This window comes from Vidua macroura, chromosome 14, assembly GCF_024509145.1.
Source record: "Vidua macroura isolate BioBank_ID:100142 chromosome 14, ASM2450914v1, whole genome shotgun sequence".
Lineage (NCBI taxonomy): Eukaryota > Metazoa > Chordata > Aves > Passeriformes > Viduidae > Vidua > Vidua macroura.
In genome coordinates this window covers 8,989,966-9,002,770 of record NC_071584.1, presented here as the reverse complement: position 1 = coordinate 9,002,770, position 12,805 = coordinate 8,989,966, and positions in this window count along the sequence as shown.

Below are 12,805 nucleotides of genomic sequence, written 5' to 3'. Positions count from 1 at the left end.
CTTGTTAATTCAGAATTACTTCAATATGAAACTTCACAGTCAGACACAGCACTGACTAAGGAACTCTGAAAGTGCATGAGTAACTACTGTACATTTACAAGCAGGCTCAGAACTTCTCACCTGTATTAATAAAAATGTTGATTGTACCCTGTGCTTGTAACTAACTGAAGTGCTGTAATACTCGTTCTTTTCCTTGGCTGAATGACACTTGCTGCTGTTACAACTTGATCCACAAACTGAGCTCTCTTTTCACCCACAGTAGTATAAAAAACACCCAGAAATTATGAACTTGAATTAAACCAATTTAATCCAGCCTTGCTCATCCCATTCTTGACATACATAATCTGCAAACACTCAGCAGATGAAGCTTCATGAGAATGAACCCAAGCAAACATTGTGCTTGAATCCATCCCATATTCAATTTTGCCCTAGATCAAATCCTACTTCACAGAAAACAGAATATTGGGTAGCCTTGAGCAATGCTTAGTAACATTCTTCAAACTTAGGACTTAATGCAGGATAACCTCCCTGTTAACTCCCTACCAACAAAAGTGAGTTTTAAAGTGTTTTGCAAAATTAGGACCTAAATTCTTCAGCTCTTCAGTTTCTGCTCACATCAGTTCACAGATCTATCTGATCATCATTCCTTAAATCATCTTGGATTAGTTATATTAATTTGATAGTATAAAATTATCTTCTATTAGTTTCTCATAAATATAAATTGCATTAAAAAGCTAAACCCTTCATTTCACTTAAGGTTCCCCTGCGATAGCATTACGCTTCCCTATCTCATAATTTACAAAAAATCCAGACACGAGCAAGAAAATTAATAATTAAGGACATAATAAATCATATGTGCCAATTTAATAAACACATTACAAACTAGAAAGCACATTTCATCTCAGTGTAACAACCCAGTTAAAATTTCAAGGGCAGTTTATGGTTGGAGGTGGCATTATTTCTCCTTCAGTGTCTGAGTTACCCATGGCTGGGCAGCTGCATGGCCCCATCCAGCCTGGAGACTCGGGGGCTTTTTCCCCCTTGCCTCAAGGGGATGGAGAGAAAACGCAGGTGATGTGCAGGGAGTGGGAGGGGAGAGTGGGGCTGGATGCCTTTTCTGATGACAGCATCTCCCCAGGGCCCTGTGGCAGCGTCCTCAGCTGCTGTCACCCCGAGCTGGCGAGGCTTGGAGCAGATCTGAGCACAGAGGACCGAGCAAGGATGGAGCAGGGCAGGCTGGCTTAGGGCACAGAGCTCGCTGCCCCTTTCAGGGAGACACAGAAGCTTTCCCAAGCAGTGTGAGATAAAAGGCTGCCTGGCAAGCATACAAAGGGTCTGGGGCATTGTGAAGAGGAGAAGTGTCTTGATTTTGAGACAAATTAGGAGGAAACTTCCGGAAAGGGTGTCTCCTCTAAAGAAAGGTAGGTTTCAGCAGCCTCTTCCCCACAGTTTCGAAAATAGTTTCTTGGAGGAAAGTAAAAAAACTTGGATTATTTAACAAGCAGAGTGTACACAGGCAAGAAAAAAAAAAAAGAAAAGATAAAGAAGAATAATGTTAGATAATAAACCACCTCATTGTGGAGAAAACTGGTGGATTTTTAGAGTCCTGCTTGGCTTCTCCTGAGGTCCAAAGCCAGGATGAGGTGTCCCTGCATCCTCCCCCACTGGGCTCCCAGTGATGGTCTGGGGCTCCGGACCGGAGCAAAGCTGAGCAGCTCCAGAAGAAGCAGCCACAGTCCTGGGGAAAACTTCTTGCCTCAGCTAACAAACAAGAAGCAAACTAAAAGCAAAGATGTACTCCCTCTGTTCGTGCTAGACAGCACAGCTCAGAGAGAACCAGGGGAGTCCGTGTGAACTGAACACAAATTTGGTGCTGAGGAATTCCCCCAGCTCCCTCCTCTTTGAGCTTAAAGTTGCAGGACCCATGTCTGGGCATAAAGCAGACGATGGGGGACACAGTATGATAAAGTCACCCCAAGACAAGATGGAATATTGCATTTGAAAGGCTACCAGAAACTGTTTTGAATGTACTGCAGTCCCTCGTAAAGCTCATTGCTATTTTTGGACCAAAATATGTTGCAGACCCTTAGAAGCAAAAATAGCAGCTAAAGAAGCTCCATTTTTTATTTGAGCTATTCCTACAACTGCAAACTACATAAACTTACCCAGACAAAGCTTTATGAAATATCATTGACTAACACTGTTTAGGTTTAGTTGAGTTTAATGAACTCAGATGACTGGTTGTTCTCTGAGAGCAGTGAAGCAGGAATTCACAGAAAACCCCTCTGTTTTGAACACACTGTATGAGTTACAAGATTGCAACAACGCACTCACCCCACAGGCAAATGAAAACACCACTGCACACTGTGACACCAGCTCTGCTGTGATGAACTGCACGGTGCCTCTCACTTATCTGGGAGAGATTTGACTCTAACCAGGTGCTGGGGCAGAAAGAGGCTCCCTCAGGCCAGTTTTGAATCCCCGACTGGGATTCATCCTTACTGGTGAGCACTCATGGATACTCAGAGGTAGCTGCCATAAATATGGGTAAAAATAAGCTGGCTTTTTTTTCTGTCTGAGCCAAAAGCATATTTCCTGTTGGTCCCTGTGGGATCTGGATCTGGGGGACACAGCCAGTATCTCTTGTACCAGTCAAATGTCCTGCAAGAAGGAAGAGAACAGAGGCTATAGGAAATCTCTACGGGCTCCAAAAGTCTGATGCATTCAATAGACTTCTTTGTCACTGCCATAATAAGTTACAGACTACATTCTTCTTGCACTGATGAAGAGGATTTCTTTTTTAATTTATTACTTTGGAAGGTATTTTGCTGTAACAAATCACTCCAAGGCAGGCATGGTAAGGACAATGTGCTGGGCAATTTCTGCCTTTCACAGGACTGTTTGGGAAAGGTTTGCACAAGATTTTCCAGTTTAGCATGATGAAGCATTCAGATCAAATTTAAAGATGAATTGTTTTGATATCACATTTAAGCCTTTTGAAGAAAGCTTGCTATAAAAAGATTGACTGATGTGATCACACCTAGGCAACACCACTGTGTTCCCACTTAGCAGTATAGGTACAGTTCCAGACACAAGAAGGGATAGAAAATTCAATTTATGGGATAAACCTTGCTTTGCTACCTCAGCTCTCACCATGACAACCCTCCTGGCCTCCACCCCAAGCCCCCTTTGGAAAGGAACCTGGGCCATATATGCGTGCCAGGGTCTACTCCCTATTTCAGAAACATTATTTTGGAAAACCCAATCAAAAAAGCCCAAAGAAAGCCAGATGGGAACCCCACCTGATTGCACAGGTCAGCCATCCCCAACAGAATCTCTTCTTACACATTCATCTCCCATAAGCCCTTCTCATAAGCAGATGGAAAATGAGAAAGATAGCCAAGTGTGGCTTTGACAGTGCAAGAGCTTATTAGAAATTATGGGGAGGTTACAAAGAAAACCACCTTATTAAAAAGAAAGGACAAGTCCTTTTGGGAGCCTGGCACCGCTCCTAATTCATCAGAACATTTCCTCTTTCTAAAGCAAAGCTACCCCAGCACTCCTCAATGAGACACAGTGAGCAGCAATGGCAAAAGTCTGCTGGATTCATTGCCTGAAGGTGGGAATGAGTATTTTATCCTGAGGCTGGCACTGCATGGGCCATTAGGTGAATGAATCTCTGGGTAAACGGCAGCCTGACCTAGAAAACACCTGCTCCAGGGACCAGGACAGCAGCAAACAGGTGACAGGAGGGATGGGAAGATCACTGTGCCCTGTCCTCACTCAGTGTGGTTGGAGAAGCACCAAGTCCAACCCCTCAGACAGCGCTGCAGCCCCAGCAGCAGAAATGGGAGCATCAATAGCATCGTGGCAGGCTGGAGGAAAAGTGCATAAACTGATTGATCCTTTCCCACAGACAGGCTGTGACCAGCTTGGATTGCTAACGTGATCTCCAGAACATTTTTAAACTGAGTCAAAGTAACCTGACATCTGAGCAGGGTGAGAAAGAGGAATCTTCCTCAGCACCCAAGGCCAAGCCTGTCTATGCCTGGCTGCTGATCCTACCTCCTACTATCCCTCCATACCTGGGATGCCTACATTGCTGGTGGCAATCCTCAGACTTTCCAAAATGAGACCAGCCAAGCACATTTCCACTGCCTGGCCACCAGTGAGGGCTCACTATTCAGCCTTCACGGTGCCAAAATCCAACAATCCTGCCAAGCAATTTCTCACTTCCCAGAAATTTCAAAGCACTTTAATTAAATTCTGCAAAAAATTGCTTTGGAAATTCCCTGTGGTACCCTTGAACAGGATCAGTTTTAAAAGGCTGCTATTTTATCTCCTCATTTGCCTGCATTTTTGCTAGCCCAAGCTGGGCACCTTCATTCCACGTCTGCTTCCAGCCAGATACGGAATGAAGCAGCAGCCCAGAGATTTAGTAGGGCTCTTGATTACTGCTGCTGGTGCTGTAACACCTCAACCATTTCATCAGCTGCTTTTCAATAATTGCTTTTCAATAACTTTTATCTTTTTCTCCTAAGTCTTCACTGGGTTTTATTATTTCTTTCTAGTCTCATAAGCTGCCACAGGCTAAATACCTTCCACTCGGAATCAGGCTGTAGATCACACAGCAGAGTTACCAGCAGTTATCAGATGATGCACTTGATCAGCTGAACACTGCTCTAACATATGCTCTCTGACAGATTAGCCACTATAAATTTTAATCACTCAGAATTACAATTGTGTGAAGTTGGCCTTGAGCTGTGGCTGTGCCCTGGGAAGGGATGTCTTAAAGCACTCTTTGAATGGTGTACTTGTTTCAGGAAGGCCTTTTGGAAACACAGGAATTACAGCCTTTATCTAAATTCAAAGATGCAATTTCCCAGGTAGGAAGGGCAGGGGCAGGGAGAGGATTTGCCATATAAAATGCAGATTAAGCATGTAATGCAAGCAAGCTCAGCACAAAGTCCTGTGGTGCCAACTAGTCCTGTGGTACACACCAGCAAAGGGATTGAGAGTTTTGTCCCATCCAGCCACAAGATTCAAGCCTGTTCCAAAACTAATTTACAGCTTTTAATCAAATGAAGAAGCTCCATTTCATTCAGTGCTTGCCTCAACCATTACAGTAATTTAACACATTTGGTTTTTTAAAAAACAAATAATACATTCCAATTAAAGGGTACTTGGGATTGTTCCAGGGGCTTCTTTTGGGTGTTGCTCAGGTGAGGAATCTCTGTCAACACCAGAACAACATTGATCCTTGAAGCCCCAGAACACAACAGTTGGGTCCCTGCCCAGGTACCAGGACCTGACCTTTCCATAGGAACACTGCCAACAGGATCCTGAGAAGATCCATAGGTGTAGGCTGTGCAAATATTTCCAGCCCCTGTGCAGCTGCCAGAAGCAGCATTACTCACCCTCTGGTTAAATTACAATATTGTTTTACCTCACAGTACTGTTTGAGAGCTCACAGGAACCTTTGGCAGATGGCCACTTTGCATTTCTTCAGTGTCCTAAAAATGAAATCCATCTGTTTGCTCTTGCTTCAGGCATAATCTCAGCAGTTTTAATCTCTGTTCCTCTCTCTGGCATTTACATAAACACACTTTCAAAAAACACCAGAGTTTAGTCTCAGGACATTATATTCAGAGCTTCCAACTCAGTAGGAAGAACTATAACTTCAAGAATATAGAGACCAGTAAACCTCTAAGGAGCCTATATCACATTATTAACTGCTACATAAACCTTACATTGCTCTCAAGTTACCTGAAAGCATCTTAAAACCTGGTGTCCTTTATGAAGTGTGCTCTGTCTTTTACTAACTGTACACAGCCAGCTGGATTACTGGGCCTTTCCCAGCCCTCTGCTGTGGAAGACCTCCTGGCAAGGGAAAGCAAAGCAATGGGATGTTTGGTAGCCCAGCAGGAGACGTTCAGGAGCAGTCCTGGGATAAGCAGGTTTTCATCACACCTCCTGGGACATCTCAAATTCAGCCCCCCCAGATCAAGAGGTTGATCTTTCAGACATCCTTTGAGCTGCAGAGAGGCAAGTTTCCAGACTTGAGAGTAACTGTAGGTGAGTTGTTAGTCAAGTCCATAAAATGTCAAAATGCCCCAAATCTTCTTCAACGACAAAGTGCAAAAGTAAGCCCATTCCTGCAGAACAGTTGTGTGTGGTTTTTATCTCACTTCTCTCCATGTGTACTTAGTCCAAGGGAAAATGTGGCAATCCTACCACAGTATCTCTTGGTTTAGGATGTATAACAGATTTCTAGTGCAGGTGGGGCTTAGAGAAGATTCAAGGAGACACAAGAAAAACATGCTCACAAGGCAGGGAAGGGCAGAAAGAGGAGCAGACCCCCGTGGGAGACTGTGCTCATGTCCTGTGATATCTGGATGAGAGGGCTCACCAGGAAGGGCTCTGGCCTGGTGCTGTGATGGTGCCCATGGTTGTGCCTATGTGGGCACTGACAGGGCTCCAGCTGTGCCAGGGAGATCCTGGACCAAATACAGTGGTCCCCCTAAAGTTTATAAAACCTAATAAAACCCTTAAAACCTTATGAATAATAAAGAATAATAAATAAACAATATAAACAATAGATTATATATTATATAATTAATGTTCTATAAGTATATAATATTATATAATTATATAAGTAATAAAACCTATAAAACCTTATAAAGTTTATAAACCCTAAAGTTTATACCAGTTTATGTGACCTCTTCCTGGGGTGGAAGCTCAGTTTCAGAGAGTATGTTTTGGGTTTGTTGAAGCATTCCCCACAACACAGTAGAGATGTTCATCTCTTCTGCTGGCCCCCTGCAGATGCTGTATAACCTGGTGAGCAGCGGCTGCTTACAAACACACTGTGCCAGTCACAGACCTACAGACCCTCCTGCATTGCTGCTAGGAGGGTGCTGTGGCAGAGGAATGACAGGTTGCTTGCTTTTTGCAGGATTTCAGTCCGGTTCTGGTATTGGGCACCAAACCAAGGTGGCTCCAGCCCTGCAGCCATGCTGGGACTACCAGCTGCACAGGTGGATTTACAGTAAATACAAAAATGTGGCCCCATACAGATGACATGCTGATTTCCATATTTAACTTTTATGAGGAAAAGAGGATGAGTAAAAACAAGGGCTTGCCAGATGTAAACCTCTGGCTTTCTTCATCCTGGCCTGTTCTTTTGATTCCTGCCATGGCCCTGCCTCGGTCAGTTCCTGATGTGGCTCCTTCTCAGCCTCTCCCTTTCCCCACAGCTCATCCACACTCTGCCCTACACTCACCTGGTGTCAATCTCCATTCCAAGGCTTAAATCACTAATAAAGTCAAATTCTTCTAAGAGTCTGCCTGCATGTGATGAGCAGAGGGGCCCTGGGGAGGGCAGTGCTTTCAGGAGATGCTTGTATTTGTTTGAAGCAGATCCATACCAGAGGAAGACTTAAATTCAGACCTTCTGTGCCCCAGAGGCACCACACGGTTACCAGCCAGCATGGGACAGTGCCACTGTGTCTCCTGTTCTTTCCTCCAGTCCTCCACTATTTGGATTGGAGGAAAAAGCATTTTCTAAGAGAAAGAATCTGGAGATGCTGGGTTTAGCAGAGCTCCTGTGCTCTGACAGGGAGCCTGTGTCTTCGCTCCCTTCCTGGGAAGATTTACGAGGGCCGAGAGGAAAAGAGTTTTCCAATAATATTGCATTTGAGACTTGGAAAATGTTCTATATACCAGCACCAAAGACAATAAAAAACTTCTGTGAACTGAAATGTCAAGAATCCTCTTGTAGCTTGGGACTGATTCATTCAAACTGGAGCCCTAAAAAATTACTGAACATTCTGACCTTAACCTTGAAAGTATTTCTTTTCTTCTTTCAAAAGTCAAAACATTATTATTTTCATTACTTCAGAACAACTCTTTTTAATTTAAAAAGCTTCCATTTTCTCCAACCTCTGTCCCAACATCTGAATGATAAAGAAATTTAGGAAATGCCAATAATCCAAATAGCTCACAACGTTTATTTTTAGTTCACAGAGATTACATATTCTTCACACTAATGAATTTTCTTTGTTTTACTTCAATTCATATATTTTCCTCTTAGTGAGTAACAGACCTCTCAGAAATCAACACATCTTGTTAGGAAAGAGACAAAATGCCTATTAAATTATCAAGTGCATTTCTCATCAGTGCAGCCATCATTCTCTGCAAAGAAGCACTATAGCTTAATTGACTTTCTAGAAAAAGCAGTGTTTAGGCAGATGGTACTGAGAATCATCTGAGTGTCATTCTTTGAACTGCCTTGGTTAAGCGGTGGGGACATTTGGGAAACAGGAGAAGGCAGGAGTGGGCACTGCAGCTCGGGACACACATCCCCCTGTGGCCACTGCGGGAGGCACTGGCACCACACCCCGATTCCCCTGGCAAAGCCCCTGGAAGCAGCTGGTTTGGGCAGTGAGTGTCACAGAGGCTTTGTGTCGGGGCTCAAGTGCCCACAGCGTGGCACACAGCTGGGCAAAGGGCAGGGATTGCTGGGTGTGATGCAGGGCCAGCCAGGTCTTTGATTAGAAATGGTTAGTGAACCTTTCCAGGAAAAGAGAAACAAACCTGAAAATAAATATACTTCCATTCAGCTATGAAATAATAAATTAAAAAAACAATCTAGGAAAACAGGTTCCTGTGGGTCCAAGGTGGTATAGAGCTGGCAAGCTGTAACTGAGCCAGATGAGCACCCCTGAGCACCTGCCTGTCCAACTTGGAGCAGGGCACTCAGAACTTTGGATGTTAGTGCAGGGACAAAATGTCTCCTTGAGAGTCTTGGGTGTCCCTCTGTCACCATGCAGAAATGTTAGAAGCATTTCCCAGCAAAAGACAATTGCTCTTTACTGCTTGTTCATCTCAAAACTGAAGATGCTGCAGAGGTAAATTAAGCTTTAAGGCAGTAGAGTTAAAATAGAAATCCTATTACTGAACTTTCCAAGGCCCATTCCTAAAGTTAATATCAATACTCTGCTCATTAACAAGCTTCTGTAGAAACAAAGCCCATTTGCTTAAATTCTTCTGAATTTCATTCTCATTATTTTGGTTCTGCATTTAAATTATATATTAAGTAGAAATAAAAATAAATCCTGAACAGTTTATGGCTTGTGATCTTTGGAGAAATGTTGATATTGGTGATCATCACCAGAACTTTTTTACTATCATTAAAATAATGGAAAACGTTTCTTCAAGTTACAAATCTACTAAGAAGCTTTTCAGAGCAGGAAAGATCCCTACCTATAAATTATTTAGAGTTAGTCTTGCTGGGAAATTGAGCGGTAGAATCAATGGCAAGCACAGAGAAGCAAGAATATTTTAGGATCATGGGCCATCCTGCCCTTTTCCTGCCATGTTTCACTGCTGAAGCTGTCAGGAGAGCCTGTCAAAAAGCTAAGCACATTGTTTAAGACTGTCTCCCTGCAAAGCAGAGAGAAAATCTTGTAAATGGGGTTTTAAGAGCTGATGGAGTCAGACTGCAGCTGCTGAAACATTTTTCTGGCAACGTGACAGCTTCAGTGAGCGTCAGGAGATGCACCCAGCCAGCACAGGAGCTTAAGCTGGGAGCTGGCACTGGAGGCCTGGCTACTGGGACAACACAAATGACTGCTCCTCTGTTTGCCAAACCACCCAAGAGCTTTTATGATGTGCCAAACAAAGCTTTTAGAGCTGCTCAGGGAGCAAAATGGAGAGGAACCTGGAAATTACTTCAAAAATCTTCCTTCCCAATGCAATCCACAGCAGCTCTGTCTACTCTAAAACAAGTCTGCTCAGGTGAAAGCCACACGTGCCTTTGCAGTACAAAAGCTCAGCCCACCTGGTTTGCAAGTTAAGGGCCCAGGACAGATTGTTTCAGGATAGATGTGCCCTAAGTGTTAATGTCTGGGAAAACCCAGGGCATTACAGCCAAGTCTTGTGGGTGGATGCCAAGGAGGAATAGCAGGGGCAATGCAAGGCTGGCCTGGCTGGAGCAGCAGCCAGCTGGGTCCCACTGGGCTCTGCTGGGATGGGCTGAACAGGACAGGTGCCACACACCACTGGTGTCACACACCCTGCCCCGCAGGTGGAGAGTGCAGCATGGCAGGGAAGCAGTGCAGAAGCTTCCACCATTGAAAAAGCCTCCCTCTCTCTGTACATCTGCCTGGGCTGTGGTGGAAGACCAGAGGTGTTTAGAGAGAAGCACAGAGGGTTCATGACACTTTCCTCTTAAGCTAGCTTTGCCCTGACTATTGGGGATGCTTGCAGTGATTGTGTCAGTGATCACAGGCTCTTGGACGGAGATTGCAAGGACCTGACATCCAGGCTGCTTTCCTCATCCCAACCCCCAGCAGGTAACACTTGCCAAACAGGGCTTTCCTCAAACAGGAGCTCTCCCCATCTGTGGCAGCAGTAACAAAACACAGGAGAAGCACCATCTGTTCATCTAATGGGTACCAGTGGTATCAATCCTCACCACAGCAGTTACAGACTTTAATAAATACATAGAAATCATTTTTTCTAAATATGGGGAATTGGCCTAACCACAGAATTGCTATTCCAGCAGGGTTTATTGTTGTTTATATTGCACCAACAGCCTGTCTTTGTAACAAACATCCCAGGCTGGCACAAGAATGTTGAGTCCTGTAACAAATCCTTGGTGCTCAGGTGCCCATTCCTCACTCTGTGCCCAGTGAAAGTGGGAGTGTGAGATGTGGTTGGAGGTGGCTCCTGCCCCAGGCATCCCCAGCAGCCTGGAGAGGAGACAGCTCTTTCCAGAACCTTTTCCCTATGGTTTTACAGGCATAGGCTGGGGCTCACATGTACCTTGTGTATCCTTGGTCCTGCATGCACAGCCTTCTCCAGCACCACCTTCTTTCCTTGACCCCAGCACTCCCATCAAAGAGAATTTGGATTGTCTTCTAGCTTCACAATTTTCACAAGTGCCCTATGGACTGTAACTATTTTGAAGTAGAGAAAAATACAGTCCCTTCCTAAGCTCTCAGCATCCAGTCTCACTGGCCAGCCAGGAAGCAGAACAAGGTCTGTCCTGTGGCCTTATTGCTCTCTGGAGTTACTCCTCACTGATTTTTGACTCCCTAGAGTTGGCTGTAAGACAAGCACTGTTTTAATGGAACTTTTCCTGGCAACAGCAATTTTCTCTAAGCAGGGATGTGGGATTAATAACCTTGCCTTTCTTCCTGAAAGGAAGAAAAACCACACACCAGAGGTGGGCTTGGGTGGCATCAGGCAGGTTGAGAATGTCACCTCTGAGCATTCCATAGTTTGGAGCAAGCATGGAACATTACTGAAAGGAAATTTGGGTCCCAGCACCCAAAGCCAGGAGCCATGGGACCAGCTGTGCCTTCAGATACTTCTATTTTCCTTGCTTTGCTAACGGATGGTACCTTAGGCTCTTAAATAACATTTTGTTGCCTAAGCTACAAATGCTGGCATGAGCTTTCAGGTAAAAAGAAAATACCCATGTATAGGGCTGTGTTACAAGGATGCTTTTACAGATGTTGGAATTCCCAGGGAAAGGAAGGGCTCTAAGTGTTACCATTCCATTGACAGTAGCAGGGATTGCTGAACTGGGCTCTGTCATCTGGCAAGTGCTGCTCATCTGAGCAGGGTTCCAGGAGCACATGGGGCTGTACCACCCAGCCTGCTCACTAATGACATACCCACCAGATCAGTGTGTGGGCACTGCCTCATTGCTGTTTTAGTCAATAAACCCCACTGGGTGAAATTGCCGGCATGTTTATTACAAATAATATTTGACAGGGTGAAATTAGCACATAGATGCTCTTATGTTGGTTAATGAGGTCTGAAATCTAATCCTATAAATCATCAACAACTGCCAGCTGGTGACAGACAGAAGTAGAGAGGGTGTCTATAACATATCCACATCACTGCAGTGACAAGGGTTTAAAATAGCAGCATACCTTTATGCAGGACAGCACTGATTAGGAGACAAATGGGTGTGTACCCTGGTTGCAGGGTTTCCTTTCAAGCAGGGAGCTGGGGAGCTGGGGTGCAGTTCAGGGCTGCTGAAGCAATCAAACCTTCCACTGCATCCAGGTGCAGCTTGCTGGGTCCTTCAGTCAGCTGTTGGGTGAAAAAGACCTGGTCATGTTGTCCCTCCAGCAAAGAAATTACATCTGCTGTGATAGAACAGGCTACATCTGAGTTTACAGATCTAATGAAAAGAGAAGTGTCCGTGTGCTTTCCAATCCTGGCTGCTACCAGTGAAAATAAAGGCAAATCATGGCCAGCCTGAAACTGTTGAACATTTATAGGAAATGCATGGTCTAATTTGCAGTATTTATCATCCAATAGAATCCCACATTCTCATGATTTATAAAGCAGTCATGCTTTCTAAATGTACATCTATTCTTATTCAAGGTCTATAGCAAACAGAACAAGAGTGAGTAAATTACTTTATTACTGCAATTCACATTTACTGTCCAGCATATTTTATTTAGGAAGTAAATCTACTTGAAAGGCTGCCACAAGTTGGAGAACAGGAAGCAAGAGTGTGTGTGAGGCATCAGAACCACTCCCACCTCCCGTGCACAGCTGAGTCACAGCTGCAAGCACATCTCTGCACACAGTTCTCCTCATAGCTGGGCTTGTTAATGGGCACACACCTCTTCTGCTTTAGTACCCAATTCACAACATATTCAGTATTGGGAACAAATGCCAGGACTCTACTTATTTATTTTCAACCTGCAGTCATCCCCTGGGGTTGTAACTGACTGGTCTAGACAGCCCTTCCCACCTGCCCCTCCTAGCAAGCATTACA